We start from the raw sequence: 17,723 nt of genomic DNA, 5'->3' as shown, positions 1-17,723 counted from the left end.
TGTTATGCTCATTATGAATCAGACTGATGACTTGAAATCCTCCTTGTAATATTCCAGGATCGGAACCTGGTGAATGGGTGCCGGGATCCGAAAATGGGGTTCTATGGAGGCTGTCGGCGCCGGATTCGGCGATCGGGAATTTTGTGAGCCCGGTTTCCGAGTTCGGGGCGTGACATTAAGGGCCTGGGCGAGCTACCAGTAGTTGGCAGGCTACTGTGCTGATGTGCATACAGTGAGAGTGGAATGTTGTCCCACATTGAAAGCCCTGTTCGAAGTTGTGGTGGTTACATGTGGAGTTGGCACCTTCATAGTATGAGGCCTTTTGGGGGAAACCCTGAGAACAAAATCGTGCGGGCGCAAGCTCAAAGCGGACAATATCATACTATGTTGGTCGGGCTGTTACAAATGCCTTAGTTTTGTTAATGACGTAAGCTAGGGTGTCTTGAGTAGGTTGGGCCTCCATATGTAGATATTAAAGACCAAAGACTTGAGGACTTGAAGCATCAAGACTGAATACAACAGGTAAACCATGAGGTGCCTTGGTAAACCTAACCTTGGACCCTTTACATTTCAAAACAATTCACATCTAGATGAATCATCCCCATAGCTAAACATTTGACTCATCTAATCCATGCCTTAGATCACTAATGAACATGCTTAGTTAGGCTTTGAAGAGGTACAAAGCTATTGTAAATCAAACGACCCAAAACAATAGTTTTTCAGTGGTCATTGATCCCATCGACAAGCTATCGATTGGTTTCTATGCAATCGAAGGATCGCTCGATACAATCGAAGAAACAATCCAACAACCATACAAAATTTTTCTTGATTTTCTTGATAAGATCGAAGGATGGTTTAATCCTATTGAAGGGCCTTTTGATCCTATCAAATGACCTTTTCGATCCTATCGATGGAACCATTAACTAACCATTTTATAGTTGTTAAAAATATTTTTATAGAAAATGGGCATTCGGTTCTTGGGCATTTAGATGTATTTTTTGTGTAATAGAAGTCAAGGTGATCCCCTCCTCTTGGACTTAGCCATAATTCTATAGCTCTACCAAGCTTCCGAACGCATCGTGGTAGACAATCCACATAATTTCACTAAAATTAGCTCTTTGATGAGTTAGAGAAATGGATGGATGATCTGAGTAGATATAATATAAACATCAATGCTTGGGGGCTATACAGGTGCTTTTAACAACATATCCAGGCTTTTAACTTGAACAAAGTGGGGCTAGTGCTTCCATAATCTAAACTATTACTCTATTACACTTTCCCATGGATGGATGATGACTAAAAATCTGGCCAAGATGATCATAACCTTCCTAGTTGTGGCCTCCAAACTGATCAGTTAATGATAGAAACGCAATTTTTTAGGAATCAACTACCTCAAAACAATTCCTTGGATCTAACAGCAACGAAAGATGGAAGCTCAGTTGTTGGATCTCCCTAGATGTGTCTCACATCATCGAAAGATGGTTATATCGCTTTCACTGGCGTAAGAAAAGGTCAAAAGGAACACTCTTCTTCAAATAAAATCCACACTGTAAATCGTGTGGCAAAGATGGAGCTTGAATTCCCTCTCTTAATTGATCACTCTACACTATATGGATTGGTGCTAAAAAATCAATGCTTTGGTCACGAGTCCTTGACACATCTTATAGAAATGCAGCCATGACCGTTATCAAATTGCAGGAGAAATTATTCATGCAGTTTAGAAACTACCAGAGTAATAAACTACATGAGAAATTGTTCCCGCAGTTTGAAAATTGCTTGAGTAATGGGTAGGAAATTACCCTAAAACCACCACAACCCATAATCTCAATCTCCTAGTAGGTGGAGCCCACTCGGACAACACGTGTTACAGTTACTTTTCCTATTCAAACAAGTTGGGCATCAACTTAATTAATAACCAAAATTCAAGCTGTGTTAGAAGTCCTCATACTACGAAATACAATGTGCGACCAGTGAAGCGCATAACCTTAGGAGAGAACAAATATACCAAGTTTTCATCAACTGGTATAATGTACTTCATCTTCCTAAACACTAATATGCCCTAAACTTGTGTCAGTTACACTGAAAAGGATATAGTCTAATGTCACACCCCGATTTTTAAAACTTAAGTATAAGCCCAAATTCCCAAAAATCTGAGAGTTAATTTTAAATGACGAGGTACTTGGCATAAACAAATCAGAGTGCAAGAGATAAGCAAAATATGGTAATCCATCACAACTAAGTAGTACCAAATCCATATCCACACAAATGGGGATTAATACAAAACTGAAAATGTTCTTGCTAGGAATCAATAAAATTCATCTGTAATCTACTGATTAACTCCATAAAGCTCTGCTACCTCCTGAGGGTAATCCTCCCCAAGGGTTTCTCCTTCACCTCTGGTTGTGTCTACTTCATGATCCATGCTATAGTCACTTCTCTCTATATTTATACCCGTGTCATGTGTACATAATTGGATATTCAAAATGAGTGGTTAATCAGAGAGGATTCCCTCTAAGATTACATACCATTATATTAGATGAGTAAAGTATTATACCAAAAGGCTATATATGCATTTCAATTCATAGAATGTACTAAGGTATAACTGCTTAGTGGACCTTTCAAACAGCTGGTCCATTAAGCAAGAGAATGGCATTTCCAATAGTCGGCCCATTAAGTAAAAGAATGGGCTTTTCCAACAGTCGTCCCATTAAACAAAAGAATGGGCCTTTCCAACAGTCGGCCCATTAAACAAGAGAATGGCACTTTCCAACAATTAGCTCATTAAACAAGAGAATGGGCCTTTCCAACAGTTGGCCCATTAAGTAAAAGAATGGGCCATTGCAAGAGTCCGCCCATTAAGCAAGAGAATGACCTTTCAAACAGTCAGCTCATTTAAGTAAAGAATGGGTTTTTCAAATAGTCAGCTCATTCATACATAGGAATGGGCCTTTCAAATAGTCGGCCCATTATGGAAGAGAATGGGCCTTTCAAATAGTTGGCCCATTCGGTTTATTCAAAATTTCCTTTCAAGTTAGATTTCACATGTATGTAGGGAAAATCACCCTCATCCTTTAAGATGCCACAAATTCTATCAATATTTCGTAAGGGAATATAACATGAATTAATTATGATTGAATTGAATAATGAATCTATCAGATATAACACTTGTCAATACACGGAATTTAGTACGAGAATCACGATTAATGTAGAATTGTGACTGTATTGATGTTAATAAGAGGGTAGTAATCTTAAAGGGAGAAATCATCACCTTGGAGAGGGAATTCACTTTCATTTTTGTGCAACTTGATTGAAAGTAGTTTGAGTTATGCAATTTGAAGAAAATAAGTTTCCTATAATCAAATCAGCATTTAAGAGTCAATAAGTTTAATTTAAGCTCTAATTAAGATTTCTATTGGTGGATTAGAGGCTAACTCACATCATGTTTCGAGCCCACCCGATTTTTACAGCCAATCTAACTTGAATAAGATGGATCTAAATAAAAATATCTAAATCAGCCAGATGAAAGAAGATCCCTCTCACAGTCTTTGACGATCATTGGATCTGCTGGATTGATAAGTGGGTGATCAATATCCCTGTCCTCATTGAGTGATGGCTGAGTGACTGGGACTAAGTTAGAGTTTGAGTTTATCATCTCAAAGAACTCATGAGTGTCCTGAGACTTCTTCCTGTTCGAAAATTTGTTCTCGATGAAATCGACATCTCGTAACTCCATTTCAATTGCTCCATAGTTTTCTTGTTCATGCATTATAACATAACCCTTGGAGTGCTTAGGGTGTCCGATGAAAATGCACTTCAGATATCTTTGATCAAATTTCTTAGTTTTCTGAGATAGGATGTGAACGAAACTAGCTGATCCTCAGGGGCACAGATGAGTTAAGTTTGGTTTTCTACTACACCACAGCTCATAGGGGATTGTTGAAACTGATTTAGAAGGTACTTGATTGAGAATATAAGCAACATTTATCAGTGCATCCCCTCAAAATTAAGGAAAGGTTGGCTTGTGCCATCATCAATCTCACCATGTCGAGTCAGGTTCTATTCATTCTCTCTACAACATCATTTTGTTATGGAGTGTGAGGAACAATCAATTATTTAAGAATACCTTTTTCTTCACACAGGCTTGAAAAGTGCTCAGACAAATATTTGTGTTAGTGATATGTCCGTAAGATCTTAATCCTTTTATTGGACTAGTTCTTAACTTCAAGCATATACTTTCTGAAGTATTCTGGTGCCTCAGATCTAAGCAATATCAAGTACACATGACTGTATCGTGTGTAATTGTCTATAAATTTGATGAATAGGATTAATTGTATCATATCCTAACATTAAGGGGTTCGTAGATTTTAGAGTGGATTAGCTCTAAGGTAGCTGAAGCACATATTTCTTTTCCGAATGGTTTCCTAATCAACTTCCTATTCAGATAATGATCACAGGTAAGAAGAACTACGTTTGTGAATGGACCTAAGAGGCATTCTTTAGCAAGTCTATGAATTCTATCATAATTTATATGACCTAATCTAGCATGCCAAATGCGTAGGTCAGTATCGGCTGAAATAAAAAAGGCATCTACAACATAATCATATGAATAATTACAATCAAGCACAAATAAACCATTACAAATCACACCACATTTGTGAAAGGAAGTATCTACATAGATTGTCATGGCCCGAAATCCGACACCTGGGTATATCCGACCCCGATTTTGTACTTAAAGGCATGACTTATATTTTGTATGTTTACATTTCATAATCTGCACATATATTGACAAAATAATTCTCATCATAACATATAACATGGAGGGAGGTGAGAACTTTGGTGGTGCCCTGCAAACAACAAAAAACAACAGGAGTCAGCTAACAAAAAGGGAGAACATATATACAAAAAATATTTTTGGTAAACATCGACGCCACACCGCCTAACAAGGGTTCGGGCTGTAGGAAGAGCATTAAGCCAACCTCCTTCTCAGTCATGTGGTGATATTTCTAGCAAGCAGCACTGCCATGTGATGAGGGAGGGGTGTGGGAGCTGCTAAGGTAGACACCCCAGCCACCTCGAGAGCCTGGCGTCCAGAAGTACTACTCACCGCTACATTCGGCTCCACAGATGCAGCGACCTCTACCAGTTCCTCCTTAATGCGGGCTGGGGATGACTCAAGGTCGACAATTTCCCTCGAGGCCGAATTCGAATGAGCACCTCAGGCTGAACCATTTGAGGCAGCTTCCTGAAGCACCCCAGTGTTCACAACCCCAACTGTAGGGTTGCGATGTAGTAATTACTTGGTAAGACTGAGGTCTAATCCATAAGGACTAAACTCTCATGTATTCTGAAATTAACTAGAACTAGAACTAGAAATAGAAAAAGATCTAAATTGAAATCTGAATAATTGAGAGTAATGGTGAATAATGTTTATTAAAACTTATAAATTTAAAGGTGGGAACTAAGGTGTCAAGGATCCACTTGTAGCTATCAAGATACTACATTACTTGATTCAAGGAACACAATTGGAAGATAAAGCAATTTAAATCAAATATGAACTTTTCATTGACCTAATTCTCAATGGAGGATAATTGTAATGATTGGAAGGGATTCCATCACCCTATTATGCCCAGGAGACGATGGTGAACAACACGATTTACCAATCTCACAATCTCAAAACAAGAAAAGAAGATATCCAAAGCTATCATAACATCTATTGTAATTTGAGTCACAAGAAATCATAAAAAACTAAAAATATTCCCTTAATATCAAACTAAAAATTAATTAAGTTCAATAAGAATAAGAATCAAAGCAAAATAAACATTTAAACACGTTATAAGCTTCACGTCTTAGCCCAGCCCACCATAGACATGATTGAAACCAAATCTCTTAAACAAAGCATGAAAAATAAACTAGGGAAGAAGAAAAACTCTTTGACGGCTGCTCCACCCTTGTGTATGCTCCCTAAGACTTTTTCAAATCCTAGAAGATGCTTTGGAGTATCCTAGGAAATCTTATTTATAGTTGTGGAACTCCAACTTTTGCACTGAGATGGAAAAATATAGAAACCGTCTCAAATTTATACACTCTGAGTAGTTTTCTAAAATATACTCAGAGTTTAAACCGCCTCAAATTTACGCACTCTGTGCAGTTTCTCAAAATAAACCAGAGTTTCATAATATACTTTTTCAGGATAATTTCAAGAATATATTTGTTTTCAGGACAATTTTATGATTCTTTTTCTTCACTTTAAATATTTAATTCTCTTCATTCATCACTTAGTTTTCTTAGGTCTTTGGCATGTGGATTCTTCATCAATGACTTCCAAATCTTCAAGTCTTTATTTAGTAATCTTTTGAGCATAAATCCTCCTTTTGGTATCAATTTCACCGTAAGCTCTCGAAATCACCTCGCACATGAAAACGTGCATAATTAAATCAATTAAGCACTATCATGTTTATAAAATCAAGGTATAAATAGGGAGAAATATGTAATATTTCACACTCAACACAACCCCAACCAGCATTTTGTTACTCTCGAGTAAAATATGCGTGAAGTGATCTTCAATCTTCAATGTTCAAATCACTTTCAGAAAACAGTCTTTTGTGCAATCAAGTATGAATGAGTACAATCTAAAGGAGCGAGAGTGCAATTTTGAAAACCTAGAGCCGAATCACACAAGTAATCAATAAAAAAGTTTATTTATCAATCATTTAAGAGCATAAGTTCTGATGTTTTGTTTAAATCAACCTGATTTAAATGATTTTAAACTCGCAAGTATACGAATCAGATGTAGATATGGTACGTATTACGAGATCGTTTCCACGAGGACTGGTTGTCACAATTCAAAATTAAAGACTCTTCTTAACTAATCCAACAAGTATTTGAGATAATAATTGAGTAAACTAAGCAAAAATCAATGGAAAAATAACCGAGAATAATGAGGAAAATTTAATCAAGGAGAAGACTAGGACTTTCGAATTCACCTCTAATTATCATAAACCTTGTTTTACCTGTTGATTCATCCTAATTCAGATTGATATCAAAATAAATAAAGCGCACTCTATGTCCTTGGTCGGGCACACAGAATGTCTAATTCCTTAAAGCATATGGATCACATCTTTCCATCCATGGTCAGGCATGGAGAGATGTAGATTCCTGTTTCTTCCTCTATAGGAACCTGTTCATGGTCAGACACAAGCGCCTAGAATAATATTTCAAACAATATCCATAACTAGATTTTGGTTAAACTCATAGCATAGAGAAGTACAGAAATTCCGGTCAAGTACACCAAAGAAAGAAACAAATCAATTAAATCAACATGAAATCAACACATAACAAGGGTTATTCAAATTAGGGGCTTCATCTCAGCCCTAGCTAGAAGATTAGCAATCCATGAATTCAAATAAAAAGAAAGAAAAATAAAATTGATACAAGGAAAATATCCCTCTCTCTCTTCTTCTCTTTTCTTCTCTTTTCTTCTCTTTTCTTCTCTGGATCTGTTCCCTGGCTCTCCTCCCTTCTTCTCTACTTTTTGCATCCTTTCTTATAGCTGCTGGAGTGGCTGGAATGGAGAAAATTGGGTTTGAAAAGCTGTCGTATGCACAGCGAAAGTGCTTTTCGCAGCAAACTTCTGTACCTGCATAAGTCCCTCATTCTTTGCATTTTTTCCGTAAAATCAACGTCTCCTGGGACGTTTTTGGCTGTTCTATATGATGGACGGATCAGATCTTCCATCTGATCGAAGATGGTGGGCCACAACCGCCCGGAAGTCGGCTTTTCGCGGACGTGCGTAAGCCTTCACACGTCCGGCGCTGTGATGCTCGGTGGGCCCCACATAAGCATTTTCGAGGAAATCCACCCCGTCCATTGGATGCACGACGAAATTTCGGTCAGATATGGATGGTTTTGAACATCCATTGACGCAACCCATAGAAGAAATTACAATAAAATCAATTTTGAACGTCACAGGACAGTCCACTTGTGGCCTCTGTATCTCACACGTGTGCACGTATGGGCACAAACTGTAAACATGGTTTTGTAGCTCTTGAACCCGTCTACACGATGAACGGCTTGGATCAGACGAACGTGCTACCGGTGGGGCCCACAGCGGTCCGTAAAAATGGACTTTCCGTCCGTTACACGCGCCAGAAACGGCAACTGCCATTTTTGAAAAAGGAAGTCGGGTCAGCAGCGCTGACCGACTTAGGTGCGTTCGGTGCCCGGGCAGTGCACATGTGCACTATGTACATACGTTATACATATGGGGTCCACTGTGATTCTTTAGAGAAATCCAATCCATCCATCCTATTTCTCACCTTATTTAAACCGTCTGGGTCAATTTTGAAGTATATCCAGATTGTAGGTGGGCCTAAAATTGAAGATTAATGGGCTGATCTGTCCGTTGGCCCACTTCTCGAGATATCCAATGGTTGAAATTTAATATGTACGGTTTATTTATGGCCTCCAGGCCATATATGGAGTTTCGAGCCAATTGGATGGCGGGAACCATGTGATCTTGCACTCTGCACCAATTTCGGGCCTCTTTAATGTGAATGGCTTGATTTCCTCGGATCCCTGGCATGTAAATTCTTCAGTCTTAGTTCTCTGGAGTGCGTCCCTTGCTCTGGTGACTTCGGAGTGTCAAATTCATGCTTGTAGTACTCTTTTTCCATCAACGCTCCTGATTTCATCCTGCAACAAAAATATAATTAAAATACTCCGTTGAGCATTATCATATACGTAAAATCAGGTAATAATTGGGGTCTGATATGTAATATTCGACCCTCATCACAACCCCCAACCAGCATTTTGCTAGTCCCGAGCAAAACATGCGAAAAATAATTTCAGAAATACTTGAGAATTCCTGTGAACCCGAGTGACTTGTGAACATATCGTCGAGGTGCGAGAATTCTAAGATTCATGAATGGTGCACAGAATTTTTCTTTCTAGAATCAAGCTCACGGTAAACTTCATAATCAATTTCAAAATATTAATCCATTAATTAGAATATTCTAAACATTGAGTTCCATGAGTGTATAGTGTAATCTCGGCTTATTATCATTAAGAGATCCAATTGTCAATTTCATGATATCATTAGTAATTAACAACGGAATGCATGACATCTGAAACCAACACTTGCCTGATAGGTTAACTTTTCATTCTACTAGCCTTTGCTTTTCTTTATGAATAATAACGCCAAAGAGGGGAATCAAGTCCTCACCTATAGGGAGCAAACCTATGGCGAAAACTTGTCACCTAACTTTTTTAAATGACAACCATAGGGAATCGAATCTACACCTATAGGGAGCAAACCTATGGTGAAGATTATATGACTTACGCTTTTTCTCAATTCTTAGTTATAGACTGAAGCTAAAAATTTCAGGCTAGTTCCTTTCATGCTTAGTGATTACCAAGTTAATCATTCAATGTTGAAACGGAACCTTAATGTGCAACCGAGATGTGATATGTGAGATCATGACTCAATCAATGTTTAAAAGTTCTAATCATGGGTTAACAATTTAAACTTAACTATGAAATCTAACGGATGGCTGAATCCAAGAGTTATAAATTACCAACATTCTATACCTCGCAATGTTAAAATCACCCTTATCCTTCACAATCACTTCAGATGCATAAGAAATTCCAGAAAATTTAAAAATTTTTCACAATTTGTGCTCAAGACCAAGAAAATACTGATGAGGTAATCTGATCGCAGGTAATCTAATCGCCCACCCCCAACCTAAAATCTACATGGTCCTCAATGTAAAAGAAATAAGCATGAAATGCATATGGGACAACGAAAATAAAAGAGGAGTGATGGACAAATAGTACATGTATGAAAGAATCTAGAGGCTTTCCAAAAAAAATATCCATGTAAGAGCGAGCTAGCATAAGAGAGAAATCAATAAAAGCAAAATGATAAAAATGTAAAAAGAAAATCCTATCTATACCACTTTTGCAGGTGCTCTTGATTGCATTTAGCGTATGCAACAAGCCTTTAAACCCCTAGGTTACCCTTAGTGGACGAGTTGTAGTCTCGTGAGGGTTTGCAGCAATGCTACCCACAAACATTGAACTCATGAATGAGAAAAGTGAAATGGAATGAAAAACTGGGTTGCCTCACAGAAGCGCTAAGTTTAACGTCTTCAGCCAGACAAGAGTGGACCATGAACTAATCAATCTTGATAACCTGGGTCCGCCAAATAAATTTCCTCCACATCTTTGTTCACCAAATCATCTAAATATGGTTTCAGCCGTTGACCATTTACTTTGAAGATATTCCCGTCTGTTAGATTTTGAATCTCAACTGCTCCATGAAGAAATACTTTTACGACTCGATAAGGACCATACCACCGCGAACGTAGTTTTTCAGGAAAGAGGCATAGCCTGGAATTGTACAATAATACTTTCTGGTTCGGTTCAAATGTCTTGCGAAGAATCGACTTGTCAAGGAAGATTTTTGTCTTCTCTTTAGAAAATTTTGTATTCTCATATGCCTCATTTTGAATTTCCTCTAACTCATTGAGTTGAAGTTTACGGTGTGATCCGGCCTTGTGCAAATCAAAATTAAAAGTTTTGATGGCCCAATAAGCATGATGTTCTAATTCCACAAGTAAGTGACAGGCTTTCCCAAATACAAACCTATACGGAGACATTCCAATCGGAGTTTTGAAAGCCATACGATATGCCCAAAGAGCATCATTCAACCATTGCGACCAATCCTTATGATCAGGGTGAACCGTTTTCTCTAAAATTTGTTTAATCTCCCGATTTGATACCTCAACTTGACCACTTGTTTGTGGATGATATGGCGTTGCAACTTTATGAGTGATGGAATATTTCTTCATTAAAGATTCAAACGGTTTATTGCAAAAATGAGTACCCCCATCACTTATAATAGCTCGAGGAGTGCCAAAATGAGAAAAGATATTCTCTTTTAAGAAACGGACCACAACTTTGTGATCATTCGTTTTACATGGCATTGCTTCAATCCACTTAGAGACATAGTCGACGGCCACAAGGATATACACATAACCGAATGACGGGGGAAATGGGCCCATGAAGTCAATACCCCAAACATCAAATATTTCAACAATGAGAATATTGGTAAGTGGCATCATGTTCCTGTGGGAAATATTACCCGTACGTTGGTATCTATCACATGTTGAGCAAAAGGCATGGGTGTCGCGAAACAGTGTAGGCCAATAAAATCCACTTTGTAAGACTTTCGCAGCTGTTTTCTTTGAACCAAAATGACCACCACAGGCATGATCATGACAAAAGGAGATTATACTATGAAACTCACTCTCAGGCACACATCTCCTAATAATCTGATCAGGACAAATTTTGAATAAGTATGGGTCATCCCAAAAGAAATGTTTAACCTCAGCAAGAAATTTGGATTTATCTTATTTAGTCCAATGAAAAGAAGTTGACCTGTAACAAGATAGTTTACAATGTCCGCGTACCAAGGTAATTGAGAAATAGTTAGAAGTTGTTCATCAGGGAAAGACTCATTCACTGGCAAAGGATCCACTATGGACTCTAAGACAAGTCTAAACAAATGGTCGGCTACCACATTTTCAGAACCCTTTTTATCCTGAATTTTAATATCGAATTCTTGTAGCAAGAGAATCCACCGAATCAATCGAGGTTTAGCGTCTTTTTTAGAGAGAAGATATTTCAATGCTGCATGATCTGAGAACACTATAACCTTTGACCCTATGAGATACGACCTGAATTTGTCTAGAGCAAATACCACTGCCAACAATTCTTTTTCAGTGGTAGAGTAGTTGAGCTGTGCATCATTTAGAGTCCTACTAGCATAATAAATGACATGAGGCATTTTGTTCAATCTCTGTCTTAGGACGGCTCCAACAGCATAATCCGAAGCATCACACATAAGCTCAAAAGGTAAACTCCAATTAAGTGGTTGGATGATTGGAGCAGAAGTCAGTAAATGCTTCAACTTATCAAAAGCTTGCCGACACTCATCATTAAGGACAAAAGCAACATCTTTAGCTAGTAAATTGCATAAGGGTCGAGAAATTTTGCTAAAATCCTTAATGAATCTCCTGTAGAATCCCGCATGCCCTAAGAATGATCTAATCTCCTTAACCGTTCTGGGTGGAGGAAGACTAGAAATTAAATCAATCTTGGCTTTATTAACTTCAATGCCTTTACTTGAAATAACATGCCCAAGTACAATCCCTTTTTGAACCATAAAATGACACTTTTCCCAATTCAATACCAGGTTCGTTTTTTCACATCTTTCCAAGACAAGAGATAGATGGTATAAACATTCATCAAATGAAGAGTCGAAAATTGAAAAATCATCCATGAAAATCTCAAGAAAACGCTCAACCATGTTTGAAAAAATACTCATCATGCATCGTTGGAAGGTCGCAGGCGCATTACACAATCCAAATGGCATACGCCGATAGGCATATGTGCCAAAAGGACATGTAAATGTGGTTTTCTCTTGATCCTCGGGAGCAATGGGAATCTGATTATACCCGGAATAACCATCCAGGAAACAATAATAGCTATGCCCTGCCAATCTCTCAAGCATCTGGTTTATGAAAGGAAGAGGAAAGTGATCCTTCCTTGTGACCAGGTTCAGTTTACGGTAATCAATACAAACTCGCCAACCCGTAGTCATGCACGTTGGTACTAACTCATTATCCTCATTCTTTTTCACCGTAATCCCAGACTTTTTAGGAACAACTTAAACTGGACTGACCCATGTGCTATCTGAAATGGGGTAAATGATACCAACATCTAACAATTTTAGCACCTCAGCCCGAACGACCTCTTTCATGTTAGGGTTAAGCCTCCTTTGCATTTCACGCGATGTTTTCGCATTCTCTTCAAGATTAATACGATGCATACACACCGAGGGGCTTAATCCCTTTATGTTCGCTATTGTCTACCCAATAGCTGTCTTATGTTCTCCAAGAACATTAAGCAACTTACCCTCCTGTTCTTTATCAAGGTCAGCAACTATGATGACAGGCAGGGTTTTAGAAGGTCCTAAAAATGCATACTTGAGAGTTTCAGGTAATTGTTTAAGGTCGACTTCGGGTGGTTTCTCGATAGACGGGACCAGTTTAGACTCAGAAGGTGGAAGAGGTTCCACTCTAGCTTTCCATTTTGTTGTATTCATTTTTGGATTAGAGTCAAGCAATGCATTGACTTCCTGGATGGAACTTTCTATGTCAAAATCTCTGCCAAAATGTGCTAAACAAGTCTCAAGAGCGTCTTCGGAAGTTTCAAGGAAAGAGTCATGCACTAGACTCTCAATCATGTTCACTTCAAATATATCATCCGAGTCTGACATTTGTTGTCCAGTATTGAAAACGTTGAGCTTGATCTTCATGTTACCAAAGGACAACTTCATAACTCCATTCCTGCAATTTATGATTGCATTGGATGTGGCCAAGAATGGACGTCCTAAGATAACCGGGATTTGACTTGTAGGATTCTGGACAGGCTGAGTATCTAGAACGATGAAATCCACTAGAAAATAAAACTTGTCAACCTGGATTAGCACATCCTCAATAATACCACGGGGCACCTTGATAGATCTATCAGCTAGTTGTAATGTTATTTTAGTTGGTTTCAGCTTACCAAGTCCTAGCTGCTCATAGACTGAATGTGGTAACAAATTAACACTGGCCCCTAAATCAAACAACGCTTTCTGAACCTTATGCTCTCCTATGACACAAGAAATGGTAGGAGCTCCTGGATCCCTAAATTTAGGAGGAGTGTTGTTTTGAATCATGGAGCTGAGTTGCTCTACAAGGAAGACCTTCTTATGAATATTCATCTTACGCTTTTGAGTGCATAAATCTTTAAGAAACTTAGCGTAAGCAGGGACTTGCTTGATAGCATCAAGCAACGGAATGTTGATTTGGACTTGCTTAAACATGTCTAATATCTCATTAAAGTTGTTTCCTTTCTTAACCGGTGCCAGACGTTGAGGAAAAGGTGCTTTGGGCAGATAAGATGGTACATGAGTGGTTCCTGGAGAGTCAGAGTGTTGTTGGACTTTGGATGCACTAGTATGTCTTTCCATTTCATTTTGATCTTCCGTATTAGACTTTGATTCTTCCCTAGGCATCTCTACTTTGTTCTCGATTTGTTTACCAGACCTAAGGGTAATGATTGATTTGGCTTGTTCATGATATTGTTCTTGGTTTGAATTAGAGCCTAACTCATACTGTCCTTTTGGATTTACCACAGGTTGACTAGGGAACTTGCCCTTCTCTCTCTCACTCAATGTGGCAGCAAGTTGACCCAACTGTACTTCCAGCTTGGCAATGGATTGCGCATTTGCATGTAAACTCTGCTGGTTAGCAAGTAAAGTATGTTGGGTGTCTTTTTGAAATTGAAGTGAACTCTGCATAAAAAGATTGAGTGTATCCTCAAGAGATGGTTTTCTAGATTGTGGAGGCACTTGTTGATACTGTGGGAACTGCTGAGATTGTTGACTGCCAACTTGGGAGTAAGATTGCATAGGAGGATTTCCAGATGCTCCTCCTTGTTGTGGTCCTTTTGCCCAAGAGAAATTTGGATGTCTAGCCCATCCTGGATTGTAGGTGTTTGAGTAAGGATCATTCTCAGTTCTCCGAAAGGTGTTCATAGCATTCACTTGTTCAAAGAGAAATTCTGGAAATGCTGAACTAGATGGACAAGACTGCGTAGGATGGGCGAGACTAGAACATATGGCACATGACTCGACTTGAGTTGTTTGTGGAGGTCCATTGTTTAACATTAAAGCATCCACTTTCTTTGTCAGGCTATCAATCCTAGCATAAAGATCTGGCGTGACTCCTACCTCATATATACCACCTTTCTTCTGTGGTTGGGGACTCCTTTCACCTCTATTTGAGTAGTCCCATTGCTGAAAATTTTCACACAAGGTTTCAAAGAAATTCCAAGCTTCGACATCACTTTTGGTCATGAATGACCCTCCACTGGTGGCGTCAACCATGCGACGGTTTTGGGGTGTCAGACCATCATAGAAGTATTAAACCTGTTGCCACTTTTCAAAACCATGGTGTGGACATTTAAGAAGTAAATCCTTCCATCTTTCCTAACATTCATGAAAGTGCTCACCCTCTTTTTGTGTGAAATTTGTAATTTCTCTACGGAGAGCATTAGTTTTGTGAACCGGGAAGAACTTGTTTAAGAACTTCTTAAACAGTTGATCCCATGTAGTGATAGACCCAACTCCTAGAGAATTCAACCATGCTTTCGCCTTATCCTTCAAAGAGAAAGGAAAAAGGCGCAAACGGATCGAATCGTCTGAAAAGTTTTGGAACTTAAAGGTGGAGTAAATGTCTAAGAATTCTTTCACATGATGATATGGATCCTCCTTATCTGAACCATAAAAGGATGGTAACAGTTGTATGACCCCAGGTTTAAGTTCAAAGTGTGCTGCCGTGGTGGCAGGCAACACTATACATGACGGCACATTGAATTGGACAGGAGCTGAATAATCTCTAAGAGCTTTAGTTCCATTCTCTTCCGCCATTTCAAATAGGATGTTTCTAAATCTTCTACGAAAGGTTCTTTCTATTTCAGGATCAAAAGGTGCTAGCTCTATGTTCAGAGATCTACGTCCTAGCATAAACTATGTTATTGCAATATAAGAAAGAAAACTAAACTAAGATGCAACCTAAGATGAATAAAACTAAAAGAAAAAGTTATGAATTCCTAAAACAAGAAAAAGCTATGTAAACGAGAATTGGAAGGAAGAACCCGGGAAAAGGAGATGATGAATGTCTGAAGATTTGAGAGCTCCTCCTTTTGAAGACAATGTTATTTAGCAGCTTCCTTCCTCAATTCCTGTAAACAAAAAAAAACAAAAATAGATTAAATTTTCTAAAATAATGCTAGAAAAAATCCTAAGCAACGGTTAATTTCTAAAAAAGAAAGTTTCCAATCTTAGAAATAAAAGCTAAGTTAGTTTCTAAAAAGGGAAAAAAATTTTCTAAAACTAGAAAATAGAAAGTTACTTAAAAGAAGAATCAAAATCTAAAATTAAAAAATAGGAAATTTCTAAAAAAAAAAAAAAAAGAAAGCCTAGAAATAGAAAATTTCTAAAAAAAAAATAAAACCCTAATTCTAAAAATAGAAATTAGAAAAAAAAATTTGGAAAGAGATTACCAAATTAGTAGTTTATGTCAGGTCCCTACAAAACAGGAAATAGGTTAGTTTCTAAAAATAAAAATTTAACCTAAAGTTAGTAAAAAAAACCTAAGACTATGAATTATGATAAGAGAGAATCCTAAATCCAATTGGACCGAAACAGTCCCCGGCAACGGCGCCAAAAACTTGATGTTTTATTTAAATCAACCTAATTTAAATGATTTTAAACTCGCAAGTATACGAATCAGATGTAGATATGGTACGTATTACGAGATCGTTCCCACGAGGACTGGTTGTCACAATTCAAAATTAAAGACTCTTCTTAACTAATCCAACAAGTATTTGAGATAATAATTGAGTAAACTAAACAAAAATCAATAGAAAAATAACCGAGAATAATGAGGAAAATTCAATCAAGGAGAAGACTAGGACTTTCGAATCCACCTTTAATTATCATAAACCTTGTTTTACCTGTTGATTCATCCTAATTCAGATTGATATCAAAATAAATAAAGCGCACTCTATGTCCTTGGTCGGGCACACAGAATGTCTAATTCCTTAAAGCATATGGATCACATCTTTCCATCCATGGTCATGCATGGAGAGATGTAGATTCCTGTTTCTTCCTCTATAGGAACCTGTTCATGGTCAGACACAAGCGCCTAGAATAATATTCCAAACAATATCCATAACTAGATTTTGGTTAAACTCATAGCATGGAGAAGTACGGAAATTCCAGTCAAGTACACCAGAGAAAGAAACAAATCAATTAAATCAACACATAACAAGGGTTATTCAAATTAGGGGCTTCATCTCAGCCCTAGCTAGAAGATTAGCAATCCATGAATTCAAATAAAAAGAAAGAAAAATAAAATTGATACAAGGAAAACATCCCTCTCTCTCTTCTTCTCTTTTCTTCTCTTTTCTTCTCTTTCTCTTCTCTGGATCTGTTCCCTGGCTCTCCTCCCTTCTTCTCTACGTTTTGCATCCTTTCTTATAGCTGCTGGAGTGGCTGGAATGGAGAAAATCGGGTTTGGAAAGCTGTCGTATGCACAGCGAAAGCCCTTTTCGCAGCAAACTTCTATACCTGCATAAGTCCCTCATTCTTTGCATTTTTTCTGTAAAATCAACGTCTCCTGAGACGTTTTTGGCTGTTCTATATGATGGACGGATCAGATCTTCCATCTGATCGAAGATGGTGGGCCACAACCTCCCGGAAGTCGGCTTTTCGCGGACGATGCTCGGTGGGCCCCACATAAGCATTTTCGGAGAAATCCACCTCGTCCATTGGATGCACGACGAAATTTCGGTCAGATATGGATGGTTTTAAACATCCATTGACGCAACCCATAGAAGAAATTACAATAAAATCAATTTTGAACGTCACAGGACAGTCCACTTGTGGCCTCTGTATCTCACACGTGTGCATGTATGGGCACAAACTGTAAACATAGGTTTGTAGCTCTTGAACCCGTCTACACGATGAATGGCTTGGATCAGACGAACGTGCTACCGGTGGGGCCCACAGCGGTCCGTAAAAATGGACTTTCCATCCGTTACACGCGCCA

General features: G+C 38.3%; 1 non-coding gene across 1 annotated transcript; it reads left to right on the top strand.

The window, feature by feature from the left end:
- Positions 1-15,053: 15,053 nt before the first annotated feature.
- LOC131231990 (small nucleolar RNA R71) lies at positions 15,054-15,160 on the top strand. The gene has a single exon (XR_009164601.1). It is a non-coding gene; the product is annotated as a small nucleolar RNA R71 (small nucleolar RNA).
- The last annotated feature ends 2,563 nt before the right edge of the window (positions 15,161-17,723 follow it).

The sequence above is a fragment of the Magnolia sinica genome, chromosome 17 (genome assembly GCF_029962835.1).
Source record: "Magnolia sinica isolate HGM2019 chromosome 17, MsV1, whole genome shotgun sequence".
Taxonomy (NCBI): domain Eukaryota; kingdom Viridiplantae; phylum Streptophyta; class Magnoliopsida; order Magnoliales; family Magnoliaceae; genus Magnolia; species Magnolia sinica.
This window is presented reverse-complemented; position numbering and strand designations above follow the sequence as displayed.